The 25,446-nt window shown below is 32.8% G+C and overlaps 1 protein-coding gene across 2 annotated transcripts in view; it reads right to left on the minus strand.

Moving 5' to 3' along the window:
* The window catches only part of LOC111052862 (serine protease filzig), a 314,546-nt gene that overhangs the window by 211,823 nt on the left and 77,277 nt on the right, over positions 1-25,446 (minus strand). The window contains exon 2 of one of the 2 annotated variants that reach the window (XM_039443328.1): positions 3,660-3,707. The exons of the other annotated variant lie outside the window; for it this stretch is intronic. The gene's annotated coding sequence lies outside the window, so the exon portion shown is untranslated. The remainder of the gene's footprint in view (positions 1-3,659; positions 3,708-25,446) is intronic. 2 annotated transcript variants of the gene reach the window in all.

Genomic DNA, 25,446 nt, shown 5'->3' on the forward strand with positions numbered 1-25,446 from the left:
GGTAGCAAGTCCATAGCTGAAAGTTTCAATCACTTTTTTGTATCCATGGCTCCAGCAAATGAAAACTCTGCAGCACATGAATCATTGAAAAAGAAAAATTCATAAAGAATGTTCCAACAATTTTTTTTCTTTTTCCCACAAATGTTAATGAGGTTGTGGGAGTTATAAAAAACCTAAGAGCTAAAAAGGCTGTGGGCCCAGATGAAAGCCCGGTGTCAGTGATTAAGGCATGTTGTCATGGAATAGCAGAGCCATTGGTATTCATTATCAACTCAGAGTTCAAGACAGGTATATTTCCAGACTTATTGAAAATAGCCAAAGTGATTCCTATCCTAAAAAAAGGTAATGTTATGGATATTAATAATTATCGACCTATTTCAGTTTTAAATACGTTGTCAAAGGTTTTTGAGAGGCTCATTCATGATAGAATAATGAGTTATTTGTTGAAATTAGATTTGCTTTTCAATTGTCAATATGGTTTTAAGAAGGGAAAGTTAACAATCACTTCAGCGGTAAATTTTTTCGAGTCAATTGTGAAGGGGATTGATGCTGGTGATTATGTAACTGCGCTCTTATTGGACCTGTCAAGAGCCTTTAATAGTGTCAATATCAATATTCTTTTATGCAAGTTATCAGAGCTCGGAATCAGAGGCGTAGCGAATAGATTGATAGCATCATACATGAGCAACAGGTTCCAGTACACATGTATATCTACTCCTAATGGGTTAGTAAACTCAGCCAAGTTACCATTGAGACGAGGCGTACCACAAGGCTCCATATTTAGGCCCATTACTCTTCATATTATATAAATGATATTCAACTCAATGTTCCTGTCACTGATAAAATTTAAGATAATAACATTATTTGTCATAATAACATTTATTTGTCAGCTATTAAAGAGATCAGATCTCATTGACTTGGAGATTGAGGCAAATAACATGGCAAATGAGGTTGTGCAGTTTTTTAATAATTCAGACCTCACTATAAATTCAAACAAAAGTCATGACATCAGCTTTGATTATAAGTATCGTCCTTTTCACACCACCATAACACTTGCTGAAACGAACATTGAAAGTTGTACTGTTGTGAACATGTTAGGTTTGTCGATGGATTCCAAGCTTAATTAGGGGGATAATGTGAACAAGATATCATTGAAATTGAGTAGGTCACTTTTTGCATTTAGAAAAATTGTTAAACGGGTGCCTAAAACAACAGCAAAAAGTGTCTACTATGCACTGATTGAATCCCACATTGATTATGGCATTGAATTATGGGGGAGTATCTCGAAGCAAAACATTCAAAGAATTTTTGTTTTGCAAAAGTCCGCAATAAGATACCTGGAGGGGCTCAAATTTCCACAGACATGTCGGGAGTCTTTCAGTAGCCTAAGTATTTTAACTGTTCCATCATTGTACATTTTCAAATCAATATTACATGTGAAGGATAGGCTGAATTCATTCCAAGTTAACTCAGATATTCATAGCTATAACACTAGAGGAAGGAATAACAACATTACAGTTGAGAGACATATGATGAGTGTATTTGAGAAAACACCTACTTATAGGGGACAAAAGTTTTTTGCGAAACTTCCGGCTGATTTGAGATATATTGTTGGAGAAAAACAATTCAAAACAAAACTATATTCTTTTCTCAGAAGGCTTTCTATGAGGTTGACGAATTCTTGATAGAGTGAAAAAAAAATATTATCATAATCTTGCAAATTTTATGAATTGTTAAATGTTATTAGAGTTTTATTTTAAGATTGATATTTTATGTTATTCTGTTATCTATCTGTGACGTTTTCAACTGTATTACGTTGTTTTTGTTATACTTTTGTTGAAAATAAAATATTATTATTATATTCCAAGTATTTTTGGGTAGATTGGGAATATTTACATTTGTCCTGGTTTACGATTAGATTGTACTTTATTGTGTCTTGAAAACGTCGTAGTTTGTTATCTTGATCTGACTTGTCTATCCCGCAAATAATAATGTCATCCAAGTAGGCATAGACACCTTCCAACTTCTCATTCTGTATAATCGAATTACATTGTAATAGAATGAGATGCCTTTTCAGAAATGTAGGCTCTAATCAACTGGAACTAAACATAAATGATTGAAAATGAGGAAATAACAAACTGAATGAATAACGGTTGCTATGGTTAAATCACCACACGAGTGAAATTCGAGTAAAAAAGGTCATAATAATATTATGTACTTTACGCTTCTTGAGAAGGAATAGAATTCGATAAAGAATAAAACATGTTGAGGAGGAAAATAGAGTTGAGAAGTTATGTGGAGAAAAGAAGAGATGAAAGATAGTGGAAATGTAAAGATATGTGAGTATAGAAGACTGTAAATAGCAGGGTGAAAATAAAAATGAAGTAGAGATATACAGAAGAAACGAAAAATATATGAATTGATAATGCCCGCCAGAAGATTGAGGAAATCTACTTATTTCTACCATTATTTGCTATAATTTCGACCTCTTTTGTTATAATTTCATGAGACTATATTTTAGGAGAATCATAACGTGAAACAGTTATGAAGTGATTATGGTTCAAAAGTGTAGAAATCCTATTTCAAAATCATACAAAGATTGACTCTTATTAATTGAAGTAATTGAGTAAGATTTTCAGAATTCTAAATAGGATGTTCAGTAAATTGAGTTTTTTATACTTGTTTTGCGATTGTGCTCTACTAAGCACCTAAGCAATAATTATTTCAAGTACAGGGGAAGTGGGATTTGGCACTTACAAATGAAAGTGACGTACAGAACAAAACCTACATCATGGAAGTTATTGGAACATGAAAGTAATTTATATGAATGTCAAGGAATATATGTTTTCTTAAGGAATTAAGTGAAGTATATGACTTTTGTAGAGCAGGTCAGATGTCAGATCATGATAACACTATGCAGACACCAGGAAGATCACAAAACTCAACGGAATATAATATAAAATATAATATTGCACACTGTGAGTCTATGAGTCAATTGAAAAGAAGCCCTTTCCGTATACACGACAAAAATAAATATTCAAAGTATCTGGACGTCAAGTTTGATTGTGGACATTATACTATAGTTCCTTATAATATTTTATTGACAGAGCTAAATAGTTCAAAGATTTTTCGTTATATCCTGAAACTCATGGTTGATATCTTTTCATTGATGATGAATAGTCAGGCATGTTTCAAATGAATGAGATCGATCACAAAATAGCAAAATAAGGAACTTTTTCTAAAAATGAGATGACAAAATTGCTGCTACAACAAAAAGAATGAAAAAAGTGAATAGATGATTTGTCGAATTCATTTAAAATTAATCATGAAGAAGTTCAATTCCTTAGCCTTGATAAAGGTGAAACTGAGATAAAACTTTTCAATTGTTATGATTCCTCCAATGAAACTTGAATTATTCAGGTACTCTTTTACTCCACTCTAGGTAGAGAGTAAACACCAGTAGAAAACAAGACAATTTCGTTCGATATTACCATGGGAGGCTCAACAGACTTGGAACGCTACGATCAAGATTACATTTTGCCGGGCTCTCCTCTACGCTAATTTTGTATTTTTGAGAGAAGACTTTGTGCCTTCTTCCAACGTAATGTTGCTCAAGTCAACAACTTTTTAATAACTAATTAATTCACCAACATACTCACAGAAATCGTAATGAGGCCTTGTGGTGTATGCTTTGAATCAATTTGCTTCTGCAATCAGAGATAAATAAGTTCTCAACAGTTTAAGAGATTCTGATGAGAAAATCTGGTAGCATTATGAGACTTCTATGTATCAACTGAATATGATATGTAAAATCATCATGTTATGTTGGTTCAAGGGCAATGGTTCCCAAGAATAATCCTCAAACATTTGAGCCATAAATGGCAACCACGTGCTCTCCTAAAATTTAAAAATTGCAGATTTCTGTTATGTGTTGTAACACGTGCTCTGAACATATTGTATTTAGGAATATGAACGCTCGAAAAGCTAGAATAATAAGAAGAACCGTTTCTCAAAACTATTGAAAATGCATTTGAATAGCCTACCTAGCTAGACAGACGCTGAGGTCATTATTCTTTTCAAAATAGTTTGAGACAAAATCATTCTTTCCTAGAAACGTAACAGTGTTCTAATGTCAGTCACAGACACGTTTACAATAGAAACCACATGGCCCACTGTGTTTTGTGTCAACCCTTGTATATATCTATAGCATAAGTTGATGGCAGGTGAATGAAGATTGTGAATAGCGATATAGATATATAGTTAGGGGAGAAGTAAATATAGATTTGTAGTTTTCAATGTAACCACGTGGTCAGCATATGCTACAATTTTACCACGTGGTCAGCATATGCTACAATTTTACCACGTGGTCAGCATATGAATATTATTGAAGCAATTATTTGATGATCAGTTATTTGAATGGTGATTACATAAAACGATAAACATGATATATGAGTAAATGTATTTATAAATTAGGTCATGAAGTAGATTAGGCTATATGTATAAAGTATTCAACAAATATAATGTTGTATAATAAATTATAATTTAATAATTATTATAAGCTAATTAAGTTAGTTGAATCCAAATTCATAGGCTAAGGACAAATTTGTAAATAGAATAAATTAGTATATTTGATTGAAACATGTTGACAATGAGTATAAGAAACCTGCTTAATTAATTAAGTAGTAATTGATTGGTATCTTATCAATTTGATTTATTCAACTCGATTATAATGATGTACTGTATGACATTGTATTTTGTTCATTTCATGTATTTATTATTGAAGTATTTGCCATATTAGATTTATAAGATTGATTACTGTATTAATCAAATCAATGCATTCAATTGTCAGTATCCAAACTTCAGAGTTTAAATATTGATAAAATATATGATATCATTTGTTTTAATAATGAAGGGGAGCCATAGTTTAAAATGATATAACATAATAAACATTATAGTGAATTCAAATTGATATGTGAATCCAATTTGTAAGCAGAATATTAGCTGATGAGTTTGAGGGTAGGCGGAGCTAGAGGGCGAAGGGTGATGAGGGGTGGAAAATCGTGGTTCTAGTATATAAACAGGCAGACCATGCCTTGCAAGTTAGTTGCAGTTAGTTGCAGTTAGTTGCTGTTAGTTGCTGTGAGTCTCTTGGATTTTGGACAGTGTTCAGTGTAGGAGTGAGTTTTTGGTCTCAGACTTCAATTATCCTATAGGGAATTGACTGAGCCAGGTAAAGATTGTATTTAGAATTTTCAATTTTTCTCATTTAGAATCCACACCACCCCACCCTAAAAAGCCCAAATAAGTATATCAAATTTCATAGCATTATAGTAAAGAGCAAACTTAATTATTACTTCTCTTTAAATTCATATCTAAAGACACAATCTTAATTAATTTCTTGAAGATTACAGTTGAAATTCACTTCTAAGCACAAATAATAGTTTTTTAAAGCAAGGCTCCCCTAATCATATTCATTCTTCAAAATTTATCAATTCTCTTATTTTTGACTATAATCATATTTTTTACTAGAGTTGTTCAATACTTTGATTTTATAACTTATTTTTCAAGTAACCTTATAAAAGTAATAAGAACTGTTTGTTAAATTATGTTGTTTAAAATTAAACTTGAACTGTTGTACTTTCAAAAACTTAATCATCTTGTATTTATATCTAATCATTACTATATTTTTGATCAATTTTTTATAAATTCATATAAATTTAAAGTTCAATAATAAATTCATAATTAACCTTTGTTTTGCCTTTCACTTCGTACATTCCCTTACACACGACCCTGATCTATCTATCTTTACCTTTTTCTTCAATACTATTATTAGTTCAGTGAGTGAAATATAAGTATCCACACAGTGAGTGAAATTATAGTAAAGTAATTATTCTATCAATTCATAGTAATTGATTGGCGCCGGGCAAAATACCGTATAGAGTGAGGGAGTTCGAAACCCACTCTAAACAAAGACCGACAGTGGGGAAGAGTTCACATTCCTATTTCAAATTCGAATTATTTTCATTTTTTAATAAATACAAAGAACAGAGAATATTATTGATTAATTCTAATTATGAATATATTCCTCGCTTGGATTTAATAAGTGTCGCTTCAGCTCTAAAACTTTCAAATGTATGTGTTGCAAAGGAACAGAATGTAGCTGCATCCATCGTGCAGATCGTTGACACCTACCACGGTAATGTAATGGAATATATTCTACTGTTTTGTGTAGTGTTTAACATTATTGAAATCTGAGGGAATTAAAAAATGATCTGAACTTCACGGGAGGCTTGATGAAGAAAAAAATAAACGCACTTCATAACTTGAAACCGTGCTTGTTAGCTGAGCCAATTCACAATAATTATGTAACTACAAAAATGTTCGATGAAAGTTTAAACAAAGACAATATTGTCATAATGTCTAAAGAGCACAATTGTTTGTTATATCATTTGTATAAACTGATGATGGTAACAGAGGTACAACGCTGGGACATAGTCCTATAATCCGATGGAGATTGACGTGTTCGGGAACAATCTATGTACGCAAACGTGACCAATCCATATGCCAAGCTGCTATGACAGTTGAACAATAGATTTGCTTACGAGTGCATGAGACAAGTATTGTCAATAATGATTACGATGATAAGGGTACAATACCTCTTAATAAAACAGCCATGCATTATAGGGAGCTTACTGAGGCATCTGGGATCCCTTTCTCAAATATGTGAGGTATGACGCACATGAAGCTTTGTTCTATGGAGCATTTACTTTCCTGAATCACTAAAAAACCGTCATTTACAATTGTTGGGAGACAATATCATTTATGTATCACAAGAATACAGATAAATTGAGTTGATAAGTTGATGAATTACATTGCAATATAATTATTTCTTGAGTGGAAGAATGTGAAATTTCCTAATTTTAATAAATAATGATGAAAACGTAATATTCTTCTCGAATGATGATTATATCATCCATTTACAAACAATGTTCATTGTATGAATATACATCAGCATTCCTCTTTAGACCCACTAAAAGCGATATATTTAAATATACTCGGAGATATACATGAAAACACATTATATAACTAAAGCACGAATAAAATAAGCATACTATACCTAAAGTATAGTTGCTTGGTACTGAACTAACTAGAACAAAAGCCATTAAAGTGAACGATAATGAAAATGTACGAACATATTAACAAAATACTAGTACTATGAGGGAATAGCTGGTTCACTCGAATACCTCTGGTTCAATACCTACAGTAGTGGGATTTAGCTATAAATGATACTCGGAAATAGTTTATACCATACAATTCTATAATTTAATAATTATCATACTGTAAGAATTTCACCGTACATTCAGTACAGTATTTCAGTAGAAATTATTATTGTACACTAGATTAGTGAGTGCTAACATTCTTGGTTGCTTTTATCTCTTGATAAAAACTGTATCTTGAATATTAATGAATTCAATTTCCTAACATTCCCCACTGCATAATAATGAGCCACTACATCATTTCAATAATCTATTTCTCTGTTGATAGTGTTGTGATTACAATTGGAATCATCACAATCATCACATGAATATTGAATAAAATGGAGAGAAACTATCACATTGAATTTACTGGGAATGGTGTAGAGAAACTAACTTAGTACGGCGTTATTTCTAAAAAAAAAATATGACAATTATTCCACTATTGCTATTCAGAATAATTGATTTATTCATTCGATCTATTCACAGATCATATCAAGGAAGCATCGAGAGCTCAATAAAAATCATTCCACCCTATACAACTTCATGAGATGTTTTGTTGAAATATTGCTTTAGCAAAAATGTGCTGCATTCAATAGAGAGTGTTCAAAGGAGAAAGCTGCAACCTCTGTAAATAATGAACTTCCTCTCGTCTGCAACAACTCTCTTTCCTCAACAATTTCTTGATTGAGTAGCCGGCAGCTGAGAACACTGAACGTTGAAATTGGTAGAATATTGGCAATCAGCTTCTGTTACTCACTCAGTTAGTGCGAAATTTGTTTTGAAAGAACTCCATTCATCGTTTTTTTGAGAAATGATCGAGATTCTTCTTGTATTTGAACAATTGTTATGCAAAGAACCGAACGATGCAATTTTTGTGGATATATTCATGGGAAAGTTTTCATGAGATAAAATGAAGAGACCAGACTCATTCGAATTTCCTTTAAGGCTGATTTGGACAAACTTTGCGCGGAATCGAGGATTGTGACTTCGGAAAGTGGATAGGACCGGACTTGGAGCAGGAAAAGGAAAAAAAGACTGTTATTGTTTGGTTTTTGTTTTTCGCGATGGCTGATTTAGAGGAATTCTTCAATTTGTATGATGGTGATAACAATCCAACAAATGACATAGATGATTATTTAAGTTACTTACATGTTAGTGAAAATAAAGATGTAACTTTTTTTAATATTTATGTAATGAATGTCCGTAGTTTAAGCAGAAATTTCATTGAATTTTTGTGTATTATTCAAAGCTGTAAGACTTTTTACGACATAATAATCCTCACAGAAACATGGATTAATGAAAATATCCCTTTCACATTCAACATTCCAGGTTACAGGGTAGTTAATAAAATTTCAAAAAATGATAAATGCGATAGTTTATGTATATATGTGAAAGATACAATGGACTTTGCTATATTAAACTGCATATTGAAGAATGCAACTCTTTATGCCTTAATACTGTAACCACCAGTGGTAAATATTTAAATTTGATTGGCATTTATAGATCCCCTAGCTGCAAATGTACCTAGATTCTTAACCAGTTTGGATAATTATAAAACATCAATTCCAAGAGATATTGACGTCTATGAAGCAGGTGATATGAGCTTGAACATGAGTTTAAATAACAAGCTCATTATTGACTATATAGACATATTTAGTAGCAACGGATTTAGGTATTATATAAATGTAAATACAAGAGTAATAGAGACTTCGATGTCTTGTCTCGATCATATTTTTTAAAAAAATAATGATAGAAGATTGAATTGTAAAATGGGAAATACTTTGAAGATCTCTCTTTGAAGAGGGTTCTCTTCATCTGGGATATGTAGACTGTATTGTTAAGGATAGAATAGCTCCCGTGAATATTAAGAAAATCAATTATGACATCTTAAGACAGTTATTGGCTGAGAAAAGTTGGTATCCTATTATAAATGGTGTTTTTGATGATGTCAATGATATGGTTGAATATTTTATGAATACTCTTAACAGACATATTGAAAAATCAACTCAGTTGAAGAAGGTTTCTCATAAGAATAGAGCATTAAAACCTTGGATTGTTCCGGGACTAATAAAATCAATAAATGTTAAAGATAAAATGTATGAAAAAATGAAGCAAGAGCCTTTTAGCATCTAAATAAAACAAGATTCAAAAGAATATAGAGCAGTCTTAGGTAGAGTAGAAGGTAAACTATATAAACTGTAAGAAGGTTTATATTTTTTCCATGATACGTTAATTCTATATTCAAACCATACACGTCGGCCAGCTCCATCTGTCTACATTCACTCACACTCACTCCCTCCCTCACATACATCAACACTCCGTCATTCTTGTTTCTCCATCTCTTCGTTTTAAAAGCCCTATAACCCTCCAATTGAATACCCGCAGTATCGTCTCCCAACCAAGTTTCCCCCAGCTTGATTACATCCCATATCACATTACTTCCATGCAAATAAGTTATGTATTTATCGAAATTTTTATTGAAGCTTCTGATATTCAAATATATGAACTTTAGGTCATTTTCATCATTGGAGAAAAAGTTCGCTGCACAACGCAAGATCTAGCACACGCAACGCATGCGGAGAAGCATGCTCTTTTTCGAAAAAATGAGCTCTTTTGAATTATATGCTGCAAAGCAAGAAGTTCCAAAGTTTTAGACTTGAATTAACAGCCTGAATTAAAGCGACGCCTTCGTCCTCAGATGGAGATGCTATTTATTTTATAGAAGACTAAAGACACCGCAGTATGCTGTGGGAAATAAAAGACAAGTCCTACACCAACAAAACTAAGCGCGATATAGCTTACCGGGATCTTGGAGGAAAGTACCAAATAAATGGGAAAAGTTTTAGAACCAAAGTCAAAAATTTGCATTGATACTTTCCAAAGTAACAGCAAAAACTTTCCTACATGTACTCTACAACTCTAAGTATACCCAGTCAGTCACCCAGATAAAAGATTTCTTTGGAGGAGTTGCAGTTGGAGTCGATTGTAGCCCAAACTACGCCAAAAAATATAAAATTATCTTAAATCAGCCCCCATTTTTTTAACCGTGAAATTCCGGGGTGGAGATTTTTTCCTCATTGATTCTTGTAGTGGATAAAAATCGGAATCTGGTGGATTAGCCCATTTTCGATATACTCTTTTTTTAGGGTTTATTTTGAGATTAAACATTACCCCCATCGACACCTGAGCCGTCATTTTGAAAAAATGGAATAACTTTTTATTTTCAGATTAGATTTCTCCAAGTAGAAACGGTTGCTATAGACATTGGGTCCTGAGATAATCAGGTTTTTTAAATTCAAAATGGCGGATTCTATGAAGTAGGTGACTTGGGGTTGTAATTGGTATATTAATAGAAAAAATCATTAGATTTTGGTCATTGGAAACTATATAGGACACCACATGGGAGAATCTCGGAAAATCAAGCAGAGAAACGTTGAGGGTGAAAAATTGATTCTTCAAGATTTTAGAAGAAAATTTGGTCTCTAGCAGAAAATATTTTTTGGGGATTATAATTTCAGGGGTATGGTGGAAAAAGTGTAATTTTTATCTAAGGGTTTTTTGCAATTTTTTAACGGGGATCGAAAGAGCATTCAAGGGCAATGGAAAACATATAAGGAATTTTTCTCTAAAATCATCCGCTATTGAGTTATTAATGACTCTCTGAACACAAAAACCATCCCTGAAATCACTACCCTGGTTGAGGAGGTAAGTTTGGATTTGATGGGTGGAAGTAGAAGAGAACGTTGGCGCATCACAATATATTTGCAGGAAACCGATCGAAAAGAGTAATTTTCAGGGTGATTTTTTCTCAGGGGTTAAAATTCTGTCAATTTACAAAAATTCCACCATTTTGAGAAAATAAATAAATAAGTTAGATCCAACTTTTATGTTTGATAACATTTCTACGAAAAATGACCACTTTTGGAGTCATTCGCATTTCAATGAAAATTCAAAATAGCAGTTTTCTGAAATAATCCGGAATAATGGAATTTCAACAAATTTGACGAGATGAGCCAATATAATTTAAAGTTGAGAACAAATAACTTCATGGAGGCGGAACTGTAAAAGACCACCCTTGTAAAGGTAGGGAGTAAGAGTAGCGAGCACTCTGAAAAAAGTGAAAATTCAGTAATTTTGAGATACTTGAGCACAGAAAAACAATCAGATGGACTAGAGAACTGAGCCTGTTAACTTTATATGGAACTTTGGCGATTCACTCAGCGGTCACCCTACTTGATAAAAAAACGTGAAGTGATTAAATAATATGGATATATTAATATAGTGGTAAAAAGTTAGAAATAATACTACTCAAGTGATTCGGGATTCAAAGAATGTTATTTATTCTAAAATGTTACCGGAATGAGCAAAGAAAACTTTTATAAGCAGGGCACCCATGCTTCGCTTCAGAAATTGAAAGATAAAACTATTTTTGTGAAACATTTATAATCTAAATCCTACCAAAATTGTTATAATCGTATTTGAGATTACGCCACAACTTGGCATGAAAATAATTTAGCCAAATCATTCGAATAATTAATTAATGTGTTGGAAGTGCTCTGTAGAAGACTAGTCTAATTGCAGCGATTTTTTTAGAATATTGGGCGGGGCTTTAGAGTCGACCTCGACTTTATTCATTGGTAATTGATATTTCCCGTTGACAGTTATCAAATTAGCAGTGATCATGTTATTTTTATTTTTGCTTGATACAATTGAACATTGAATTCCAAATAAATTTGATTCTGAATTTGATGACTCTGGTAGCCTATCCATGGATCTCTTGCTTATTATGGAATTTTTGGCATACTTGTCGCTTACTTTTCAAAAGTATAAAAGCAGCCAATCCACTGATTCTTTCTTCCATGGAAGTCCATTCATACATGAGAGTTCATTCATAATAGTCAGTATAACATATTGTGGCTGATTTCTTATGTCCTAAACTTTACTATAATAAATATTAAAGTGGGATAATCTCAATGTGAATTTGCATAAATCTGAATAGAGTGTACTCAATCACTTCGATTATTGACTACCATTATATGATTTCTTTCTTTGATCTTAGCTTGAAACCGAAAGCTTAGGAATGAAAATTTGGATGTAAACTAACATGTAACTCAATTTAATTTCTATCTAAATTGACAACTTTAGTATTTACTTGTTATCTATCAATATCAATGGTTTGTCTTGTGCCTTGCAATGACATCATGAAAGGAATTAGGAGCAGCTGATGGAATATTATGTTTTTTTTCGATTTAGTTTTAGCTGATTTTGAAACATGGAAATATCAGGCCCAGTGGTAGCACAAAAGCCTGTTCAATCAGAATTAAATTTCATGAGAATTAATGAGAGTAGGGTTTTTTTAATAGAAGGCTTCTCTGATTGGTTCTCGTGGTATTTAGTCCGGATTATGGATTAACAGACGGTGCAACTGGCTCTCTCAAGGCCATGGCTGCGTACAAACATAGAGCAACATAGGAACCAAGAAAATAGAAGCTGAAGAAATTAGTCGCATTTTTATCACCTCACAATGAACATCACATTCAACTACCATATGTTTGGAGAGACCGATTTAAAATTTCTATCACTTTCATCCGCTCACTTTCTGAATCTATTCTTCCAGATGTTCCATGAATACAGCATTGTTTTAAAATAAGGTCGCCAAAATTGGTAACTCAACTACAGCTATTATAATCTTTTTCATTTGCTCACACTCTCTTACGTTTTCAACAGACTATGGAAAACTTTTTTTCTGATCAGCTGCTACTTGAGGGACCAATAATCCTTTCTCAAGGAACTCCAGTGAATTTTCCCAGAGTTGAGACCTGTTCTAAAATAATGTTTTTTTTTTGCAAATCCACTAAATTCTTGATTTTATCAAAATCGTTAGAGCCGTTTTCGAGATCCGTCCGACATACATACATATCCACAAACACACATATTCAAACAAAATTGCTTTCTTAGTATAATTGACTCCAATGATTATGATTTCATTCAAGGAGAGCTTATTTCACATAATAATAACAGCTGCAATCAAAAGCAAAAATGTCAAACATGATTGAAATTGAAACAATAGCGATCATTAACATTATTTTAATCTGATCTAAAGTAACCAAATTATAGTAAGATCCACATCAATTTGTCAGAGTTGTTTGAATGGGGAGCATTGATGCTATCAATGAGGAATACTGACAGTCAACGAACTGTTATGCATATTCTCAAATATTTTAATCGAAAGCTACCTTCTATTTTCTTTGGTAGAACAATCAATGTTTGAGAATAATTGATTCATGGGAAAAGCGCCTCACTTCTATGGAAGATATTTTTACATTGGGAAAAGCAACAACAGCTATTTGACCGTTTTAATAAATAACCCCTTTCTTTCGCCCAAGTTGAATTTTGGCCGAATTTCTTCATTCTATGCAAACAGATTCCACAACGGACACTTCTGAAGTTTCAAAAATACCCTCCATATATCATACTGAATTATTAAAATTTCATCTAAAATGTTTAAGTAGTTAACGCGATCTGTCGGATATACAAACAAAATTAGTCTTGATAGAATAGGATCAATTGATAGAAGCAACTCTCCCGTCATAAAAGTTTGTTATATGAAAAATAAATATCATCTATACTCCCAGGAATAGCTCTGATTGAAGCAGCAGTGCCCAATCAATTTGTTCTCGATAAATGCATTTTAATTAGTTCTTCAACTTGGTGCCAACCTAATGAAATCATCTCAACTTAATGCCAACCTGACAAAATTATTTATTTAGTTGCCAGTTAACAACTGTTTTGAAGAGTTACTCTCTCTAGATTATAGTTCTATAGTAACATATGATATGGACATTTCATTTATAATTAAGAGATTAGGATAAGAAGAATATCATGCTGAAAGACGAACTTAAAACCCTCAAAAGCCACCCTTAGAGTTGAGATATAGCCAAAATATTCCTTAGTGAGCACCTAGGACGTATAAGAAAGCTATATTCCAAGTTTTGTTGCAATCCATCCAGTAGTTTTCCAGAAATCGTGAGTGAGTGAGTGAGTCAGTGAGTGAGTCAGTGAGATAAGAATTTTATAAGTATAGATTACAATTGGTGAGGCCAGAAATAGGGGAAAAAATAACAATTTTAGAGATCAGAGTTCCTCCAGAGATCAGACTGGCAATATGTCAGAGATACTTAGCGACAAGGGAAATTTTTTATGTACTTTTTTAAAGTTTCCAAGCCATTGATTCCATCAATGATGTCACAGGTGCTAAGGCTGTGCAAAGGCTAAAAATCAACTTTCTACTGGTGATATTTTTCAAAGTTTTTCGATTTGTATATCATCAAGCTATCAAAATGAAAAAGTTTTCTAAGGAAAAAAATTTTTTCCGATCATTACTTTTATGAGATATAAGCGCCTAAAGTTTAAATTTTTGGGACACAACATTTCAAATTCGGTAAGAGATGAATCCATGAGATTCAGAGGATTGATTCTTCATGGTATTGTTGATCTAGTAAAACAAAAATTTTCTGAGAATATCAATTTTTGAGAAAGTTATTAAATTTACTAAAAACTACCAAAAATAACTTTTTGTTGAGTTATTTTTGGTCATTTAACATGAATTTACTCTTCTCTCATCGAGATACCATGTTAGTCTACCAACATTAGGACTTGATGTTTATTTTTCTCCATGAGTTTGTTAAGACCTACATTTATGTAGGTCATGTCATGGTCAAATGCATTTGGTAAAAGTCCTTCTAATTTATCATTTTCTTCGAAGAATGATCAGTAGTTCGTAGATCATTCTCATATTGTGTCATATTTGTTCATAAATTTTCCTGTATTCATGTCTTAGAAGTATTTAGATCACTTTTTGAATTATTTTTCAGGATATATTTTGACAACTTTTGTTCCATTGATTGTGAACCATGAGACCCAAAATAATTCAAAATCACATATAAGTCTCATCAGAATATTACTCATTGAACTATGCTTATCATACATTATAACAGTTTCCTTATAAATGATATTTGACTGAATTCAATTAATATTCCTCATGCAACATCATTATGGGATTAAGAAATCAAACATTTGGTGGTAGAAAAAGAATCAATGATATTCATTATAATGAACAAGTGGGTATCTTCGTTCATTCTTATAAAACTAGCTTACAAGAAAGTTCTTTCAAACGACGACTAGTTATTAAATACACGTTCTCCATCCTGAATACATCAAAGTGAACAACGCTTGTCACGATTCTAAATGTATGAAAGAGCATGATACTGAACTCTAACCTATTGTCACCTGAAATTCTGAGGTGGCCTACTATCGAAAAATCAATACAGAGTTGAGTAGGAGAGTGGTTGTTGGTGGGGGAGGAGCAGAAAAGCACAGCTCATATACAGTTGTCAGATGTATGAACTCAGCTGAAAATTCTTGCTGTAACTTGAATGTTCTCAAAACTGCGGCCATTTCTTGTGGAATGTCACTAGCAAATAAATTGAATTGATTTTTTTTTGGAAACTTATTGTCAGCAGACTGTGAGGTGGTATTCAGGATATGTTATGCTCAAGATAATTAGGTCATTTTCGAGGAAGTCATTTGATTGCCTCACCAAAAAAAAAGCAAAATGTAGATCAGTAGTTATACCAAAAGGTTTTCTGATTTTGATCTGTTATAACAAAAGAGTAAAAAATTAATAAAACTTTCCATGAAAGGCCTGACCTGACAAATCTGGTTCTCATAACTCACAAGCATTTGTTCCGTAGTTTACGTTTGTACTACTTTGTTCTTCATAAGTGCCTTTCTAAAGGCAGAATTATCAATTTTTCAATTGTCTGAATAGCATTCATACTACTGAACTACTATTTGTTGAGAAGGATTGACCCTAACAGTGACCTAATGGAAGCAGCCTGCTTCTTTCTACCTTCTCTATTTATGAATTCTATAAGAAATTACATATCCCTTCAAATTTGAATGTTTTAACTCATAAAACTGCTCATGAATGAGTATTGACATGATTTTTCTTCTGTCATGTTACATTCCTCTCTGAACAGAGCTAGTGTTTTGTAATCTCCAGAATTAACTCTTATGGACCCTGTAGTGATGTATATATTATGTCTATAAGTTATATAAGGTATAATATATAAGTATATATAAGTATACTTAATTATATAAGGTATTATGTCTATTACTTCATGGTTGTTACTTGAATAATGAAATTGCTCAATCAGATTGTTCGAATCAGGTTTGTCAAATTGGTTAGAGATGTAGAATGTTTACCACAATTAATTGAGTAGTTCACTATCAAAGACGGACAACTCAATTTTTTTCGAATTTCCAATATCAACTGAATCTATAGTATCTATAGGTATTTTGGCGCTCTTTCCGATGGTGGCATCAGTTTCTTTCAAAAACGGACATAAACACACGTATTACAGTGTTTTAAGTAGGAGTTAGTTTCAAAACCGGACAACTTATCAATCAGTTGGCTGCAGAAACAGACTATTACACAGTAGACCAATGAGTGGTCTTGCTATACATCACGTGACTGAAATTTAGTAATGGCGTCCACTGCGTTTGCATCAAGATTGTTCCCAAGTGTATAATCCCTTGAATTATCATTATTTTATCAAATAATTGATTGTTGTCTAAAGTGTTTTCTCATGAAATGGAGAGCGGAATTATTGTTCAGCCCCCTGGACAAACAAGAAAACGAATTTCTCAACCAGAAAAATGGAAACGTAACATTGAAAAGAAGCAAAGGTTACATTTACAATGCTTTTATTTTTATCTAGTTGTAAAACCCATTGTGATGGTGGATTTTTGTTTTATAGCATAGAAATACCATCAAAAAATGCTCTTTCTATCAAATTCTATTCAAATAGACTACATGTTAATTTGGCAAAATTTTCTATAAATGACCATCTAAAGTGACCACATGGCTTTGGTCAAAGTACCCTAACCTCTGAAATTTCAATGTCTGTAGATTCTCAATAGTTTTATCAAATAGCTGTTCTATTGATATTATTGATCGATTTTGTGCATATTAGCATCCCTAGTCTAATCGCTCTCATCTGATTTAATGCCCCGTTAGCCTCCCATATGCTAGCGTCCCGGTGGCTAGCGTCCTAGTATAATACTAGGCTGATGGGTGAAGTTAGTCTTCTAATTAAATTTGCATTGTAACATCATTCTGATTCATCAAAAATTTCATTTCAAATTAAGAGTGTCAAATCTTGATAATTTGACACTCATTAATTTGAATATCTTGATAATTTGAATTTTTTGTCTGGTCCCTTGAAAAACTCTCTATATATTGAAAAAATCAATGTATTTAGGTCCCTTTGATAATTTGAAGTTTTAGGATACCATCTTGACTATCAACATTCTATAATTTGAATTTCTGTTCCTCTACTCTCTATAATTTGAAGTTCAACATAAGTTTGGTTTAAGTTATAAGTTTGGTTTCAACACTCTATAAGTTAAATTGAATTTTTCCCTAACCTTTCTTGTTTATTTGAACTCTTTATATTTTGAACTCTCGTTAAATTGAACTTTTATTGAGGTCCCTTGAATTTCAAAATATCAAGGCTTATAAATTTTAGTTTCAACTTTGTGAATTTCTCCCGTTTTTATGTTATTTTCAGTATTTCAATCTGTTATTCAAACAACTTTTTATATAGGCTTAAGAAAGTTTTTAGTTTGTAGTTGTAATGTATAAGGAACAGAGTTTTTGTAATAGATTCCTGTTCAAGCCTGTGAATTTTTTGTACCTCTGCCAAATGTTATAGACGACTATTGTTTTTGAAAAATATAAATTTGTATTCAATAGATAGTATTTGTAATTGACACCATAAATTAATAATAGTCATTACGTTGTTTATAATTCATAAAAAAGCAATTTTATAGATCAATAAAAAATGTTATTCATATTATTCTTTGTGTCTATCTTCTCCATTTAATCAAAAAATGGTTTAAAAAATTTAAGTTATGGATGTACACATTTACACAATTATAGAAAATTTACTCATTCCAAATGTATATGGACACACATTTTAGAGCAAACATCACACTCTAGCACTGTTACAAATTGCTTGATATAAATATAATTGCTACAGTACTTCGCTGAATAGAAGCATTATAATGAGTTTCACCAGAATGGGAGCGTGCCACTACAGTTCAGTAAACAGAACTGTTACGTTCAATTTAGGTCAATTAAATTTGTTCACATGCTATAAAGTTCACATCTGATGTATATATGTTCATATATGTATTTCCATATATATGCATGTTTCAGGTATTTTAATTATCACATTAGCACGAATGCAATGGTTTCTAACAGTAATCGGAAACTTCAGTGGGAAAATTTCAGTGATAAACTGAAACTTCATAATAGAATGCATTATTCAAAATAATAATCAAGTTACTGTACAGTACGTTTCGGCCGATTTGTATCTTCTAGGTCTAGTGAACCTCTGAAGATTCAGTGGAAGACATGGCTTTATCATCACATGTAAAATATCACTGGTTTTTATTCTCTATAAGTTCAAATCTGTGTTTTGTTGTCCCATATCAGTCGGAATTGGAAACAATGTCAGTGTAGCTCTCATCCACGGCATGATTTACAATATGCCGATATCATTTACATCACTGCATATTGTAATAATCCCAAAAAATGTAATTTCATGAGAATTACATTGTCATGATTCTGTAAAATACCTAATGTGTATTTCGCCCATTTATTAAGAAAAGGGTTTATATATCTCTCTCTCTCTATTGTTCCATGTACTATTGTAATCTCCATTGTTCTGTGAATTATTGTCTGACCATACCTTTTTTTAAACAATTTATTCGATTATTTATTGCTTCTTATAAATATATCGTACCTAATCTGTTGAAGTTGTTCTTTAATCAATTTGTTATAATTGTACTGCATTTTCTCCAGATAATTACTAATATTGATTTTATTAATATTGTTCAATATCAAAAATTTATTCTTGTGCATCAATATTTGATCGAATCAATTTAATGAAAGAACTTTTGCAGATGGTTGCAGTCAATGAGTCAATGCAGTTCTCAACCGTGAATGTTTTTTGAAAATCCCTAGAAGTCAATTTTTACTTTTGTGTGTCATACAACATGGTACTTGTGAATGAGCTCAGAACGAGAGCTCAGAGGTTCAAGTGAATTGAGTGACTTGCAACACCTACTTGAGACGTCACTCAGAATGGTTAGAGACTGATGAATCAATTCAAAAAGCACTTGACCCTTGCTTCGTTAAGGTTTTCAACACTCTGGAGCTTGAGTATGCTCTGTGCAGCAGTTAATATTGCAGCTCTGTAGTCCTCTTAGGTATTTCATTACTCAGAGTCTCTCAAATGGCAAGCTTAAGATCTCAATAATCAATTGAAAATTCTATATTTATGATCAATATTTCTAAAGAATGAATCATCATAGTTTGATAATACTAGCTCTTGGAGAAGAAATGAGGATAGTATTGCTGTTATCAATTTTTTGTAAGCTTGAATCCTATTCCCAAGCCTCTAACCTCATAGAATTATATTTGTAGCAATATTACGTTCCAGTCAAGTTTAAACTGTATTATTTATGAGATTTGAGCTTATTCGCTGTGCCTATAGTAAACGCAGATTGGAGAGGCGGGTGATGGTGACACCATCTCTGAGTTAAATTGGTGAATTTCAAGCTTTAAATTACATGATTTATTCTAAATATTGGAGATGTGTCAATCACATAACAATTTTAAAACCAGGTTTTATTTATGTTTTAGAGAAAAACAAACAAATACTCGTCACTTGTCCAATTACAAAGGTTCAGTTAAGACTCGAATTGGTGGTAATCGTATCTTATTTTTGGTATATTCTTTACTTAAATGTGATAATGTAAAATTGACATAAATGTATGACTGAGTATCAAAAATCTTGAATAAACATATTTTCAATGAGAAGTCAGGTTATGATGACATTTCAAATGTAAACAAATACAAACAGATGAACTTTTCTTACTGCTTGAAATTTACCAATTCCACTCGGAGATGGTGCCACCATCACCATCACTCTCCAATTTGCGTTTACTATAACAAGACTCGATAATGTTGAATGGACCAACGAAAGCGAGTTTTCCTCTATTCAGGTTCCGAGTCTTCCATTTTCCGGACTAACACCCCAAAGACATATTATAATTATCTTCATTTATTAAGGCTTCATAGAAGGGTAACGGAAACAATGAAAATGAGAGATGAAGTCACAGTTCCAGGTAAGTACCGAACCCTCAGTGATTTTACAACTCATGCTGATTGTTAGTCTACTTTGTGCTGGATAAGAACCTACTATGTTATATCCAAATTTTGACTTATTTTCCTTGAATTTTCAAGAGTATTCATCTGTTATGAGCTAGCTACTTTTATTCTGTATAAAAGTTTTCAGTTTAATTTCCCATACGCCTCACTAAAAAGGCTTATTCCTTCCCTTTAACCTACCTCACCAGTTAAAGACTGGGGTGTGGATAATGAACAAATTCATCAACATATTGCCATAAAGATGATTTATTGCATGATGTGGTGAATAAAAACATCCTATTGTAAATATCAATATAATTTATAATTCATTGAGAATCGTATCTTATTATCTCACTTCAACTTCTGGTTTGAACGAAGGAAGTATAAATGTATGATCAGGAACAGGATGCAGCGTTGATTTATTTTTTGGCAAACTGATTGTACTCTTTCAGCTGAGTGAAGAAAGCAAACACAACATACATCATTCCTCGTTCACTTGGTCAGGTTGGAATTGACAAGAAAGTGACGCAGCATCTATATCAAGGCTTATGAGGTGAGTGACCTATTCTTTTCAACTAATGCTAATTGGTTTGTTGATATTAATAGCTGAACAATGTCTAGCTAATAGCCACTAAAAAAGTGAAAAACGAGATTCTTTGGATTATCAATTCACTTTTCAGCCAACTCAATTCAATCTTTCAAAAACTTACATTCGATTCTTAAGAATGATCCCGAATATTAGCATTTTTCCTCGAAGACCACCAACAGTCACTGAGAAACAATTAAATATTCAAAAAGCAATAACAGTGAAGCCTTGGAGGTATCGCATCAATTTCATTGGAAGCAATTCAAAGCGCTAAGGGAGGGTGCTATTGTACACATTTGACCGCTATCGGCTAAGAAACAACAAATAAAAACGGGCTTCCAGAGTCGACCTTTAAGGACAAAGCAATAAAAGAGAGTGGGCAACGGGATGTCTAGTTAAACGAGAGTTTTACTATTCGGAATTGACTACACCAGCGAGAGTAAAACTATTCGGCCGGAACTGTCAGGATCCAATAGTAATTTTCTCTTTGTTCTCCTCTCCTGGTTTTTCCTATGTCCAGTTCGTCGTTTGCTATTGTTTCTAATTAATTTCATCGTTTGTGCCAAAAAAAGACTGCGGCTTTCTGCAGAGCGAACCGTACGGTTGTGTTGGCGATTGTTCACGGTTGTTCAAGTTCGTCATTTTACGCAAGACTGCATTCGTCGGCAATGAAGCTCTCTACAAATTTTTATCAGCGCACTTTCTCGTTGAGGCATCTTTTTGCACTGTTTCAATTGTGCATCGTTCCACTGATTCCTTTGCAGTTGGTTATATACCATATCTGTCTGCATATCGACAGAGTTAGGTAAGTCTTTATGTATTACATGGAGATAGAAAGAAGGTATAAGAAATTCCTACATTAAGTGCACATATGAACGGAATTCGTTTCACTATTAATTACTGTGGATCATGATATGTAATCTGTAGAAATCTATGTATGTTTTTTATAGATCTTGGAAAAATTATAATAGGAACTGAAATACGAATTATGTTCAAATGTATTTTGGTAATGCGAATCTCCAAAACCAAAGTAGCTTGTGTGTTGGATTAATTCTCAACATAAACGTGATATATCTGTATCATAAGAGTTTTTCAAGTTAAGAAGCAGGTGCACCCTTAAGTAAAACTTTTCTCTATCGCAACTTCTCACTCAAAACAACACCTTGAGACCTGGAAACTGTGCATACGATTGATTATAACGTTCATAATGTAGTGTTGACCAAAGCAAAGTGAAGACTAGTCTACTTCCCACGTTAACACGTAAATGCTCAAGTGAAAAGGACAATTTAGGCTTGGGTGTTTTCCAGGTTCAATTACATTGAGTTTCAGCATTTAATGTGTACATTATCCTTCTATTCTTATAACTATAGCCTACCTATAATTGACTGTACACGCGGACAAAAAACTCGAACTATTTAATCTTGTTATCTGGTCCAAAAAATATGTAAGCGTGTGATTCGGAAGTATTTTAAACTAGTAGGTAGTGCTAGATCTAGTAGGTGCCTTGAAACTTCTCTTTTACTTTGTAAGACCATTGACAGGGCCAAAGTTGGAAAATCAATACAAAATATCATGTATTCCTTTTATCTTGGATTACAAACAATGTCACTAACAAGAGTACAGTATGAAGAACAAGTATTCAAGGGAATCCCATGGTTTCTCCGTTTCTTCAAGTTCAAGTTATGGGAATGAGGTTGGTCTGTTAAGTGGATAATTTACGAGTTAAAATAATGAGAACGATTAAGATCTGGAATGTGAGTTCAAGGAAATATTTTCCTTTGATATATAACAACAATAAGCTTGAAATTGAAGATCTATCTGGATACAAGCAGATGTCAGCAATAAATTCATTTTCCGTGTCTATAACTATTTATTGGATTTGAATAAAACCATTCAATCCTATTAAAACTATCAATCCAATAGTTAATTTATTGGAGATATTACCCATGAACCATGTTCCTCATTCTTCTGAATATTCACGCGTGCTTTTGATATCAATGGAATTGAAACTTTTTAATATTGAGATGAATCAAACGAACGTTAAACAACCTGTTGAAGTAAACTTCTGGTATCAACTTATAATATCAATATCCATTCTAAAAATTACGTGAAAATTTAGTCATAAAAATACATTTAGGAATTATTTCAGATTAATAGACTACGTTAAGGAGAGCATCTAAAAATATTTTTATAAAAATTTTCATAAAGACCTGAGTAGAAAAAAATAATTATTTTCTCGTAGAGAATTTTCTTATGATTATTTATTATCATGGAATAGATTGTACCATGGAGTGAATAGCTTGTAAAGGTAGGCTATCTTCTACTTGTTCATTATAAGTCCATTGTTGGGAGAAACATATATTTAGGGTAATATACAAGGAACAGATCGTTCATTCGTCGTCGAGTATTGAATTTAGAGGATGGAACCTTTCAAACTGAACTCAATGAGATTAATATGAATGTAAAATTATGGAAATAAGCTTCATGTTTTGAAAAATTCTGCTTTGAAATAACCTCCTGGTAGTCAATCAAATTATTGTCCAAACCTCGCCACGTCAACAAATAAAAAAGTCATTCTATTCTATTTTATTCTATTCATCCAAGAAGTATTGTCATTTTTCTTAATTGAAAGCCTGAGTTTAAAAACCAGACAAGCACAATTTTGAGAAGTAGGTTTTTTTCTGATTCTTATACTACAGAAGCCGCCAAATCGATTGGTGAAAATCAGATATGAGAAAATCATACATTGCCTAGTTTTGCCGCTCATTGTCTAAATAATAAGTTGGCAAATGAGTTTGAAAAACTGTTATGGAGATGTCTTGTCTTCTAACTCATCACGATTTACTGGCAGTTGGTGGAGCTGGTCTCAAGGGTTCACTGGTCTCACCTTCTCAACGGTAGTACGTCTCCAATCCAATCTTATCAATAAGAAATGTCTCAGTTGGGTCAACCTCTGCCCCTATTCTAATAAAGGATTATCAGCCCAGAGCTCCAGCATAAATTTGATCACTCGTCTACATTATCTAAGCCTTATTATCTTTTTAAAAATTGATCTACATTTGTCTACCTCAATCTTGCAGTTTGAATAGATCCTTTGTCACATACATTAGGTTCTCATTCGGTTACGTTTGAAAAGGCATTATTCAGTCTGGGAAGTGAAAGTACATTAGAGTCAGTACCGTAGAACAAAAACAGAGGAAATATTCCACAAACAGTCATGTAAAATACTTATAATGTGTATGAGTGTGGAACGAAAGACTAGTAAAGTGGTCTACTACTTTTTCTAAACGGGACAAACTGATATGGAAGAAAAACATGGCATGGGGACTAACCGTTTAATTGCTGTCAGAGTTTCAGACTTGGAAGAAGAAAATGAAGAAGAAGAAGAAGAAGAAGAAGAAGGAGAACAAGAAGAAGAAGAAGAAGATGAAGAATTGGTGGTGTGCCGTACTCAAGAACAGTGTATAGATATCTATATTCCATCCTTGGGCCGTACTAAGGCTCACAGCTTGGTCAACTTCGTTTCTAGGCATTTGAAATCTATGTTTCATAGATGCTCTAGAAAGTTCATAACAGCAGATTGCAAGCACCTGATACTATCTTTATTCCACACAAAAATCGACCTACTGGCTATCTATAGATACCGTAATTTTTCTGAAGAAGCATTTACTAGTGAACTAGCCTCGTCAATAAAGCTTATCAAAAACTCCAATTTAAAGGTGACATGAACTTCAGTATCCTACAACAAAGTAGGATTTCTGATTTTTATTTGGTTCGGATGGCTAGTCTCGGTCTCAAATCCGTTATCAATGAACCCACGCGACTAATACTCCCGGAACTTGCATAGATCACGCATTCATTGGACAAAATCAATAGTAGACTGGGCTATAGTTCCAAAGTTATCCAGACATCTATAACGGATCATTGGATCACTGTTATTTACATAAAAACGAATGATAACGAAATCCGTCCGGAAATATAAAACATAAAATAGTTGAAGAAGCCAAGTTTATAGCACTGATGGGAAATGTTGTTTGGAGCGACGTATATTCATGTCGTTCCGTTTCACAGGCGATTGAAAAATTTATCTACAAAGTAAAAATTGTATTGAACAGTCCTATAAGACAATAAAATATGGTACTAATCTTTTAAAACCGTGGAGGAATGCGGAGCCAAAAAGAGAAATTGATAAGAAAAATAGATTGTACAAAAGGTGTAGGCAGCAACCAGAAAATACTAATCTCAAGCGTGAATATAACATCCAGAGAAATCCTACTGAACGAAATTAGGTTAGAAAAACAGGCTTATTACTCTGCTGAACT

This window comes from Nilaparvata lugens, chromosome X (assembly GCF_014356525.2).
Source record: "Nilaparvata lugens isolate BPH chromosome X, ASM1435652v1, whole genome shotgun sequence".
Lineage (NCBI taxonomy): Eukaryota > Metazoa > Arthropoda > Insecta > Hemiptera > Delphacidae > Nilaparvata > Nilaparvata lugens.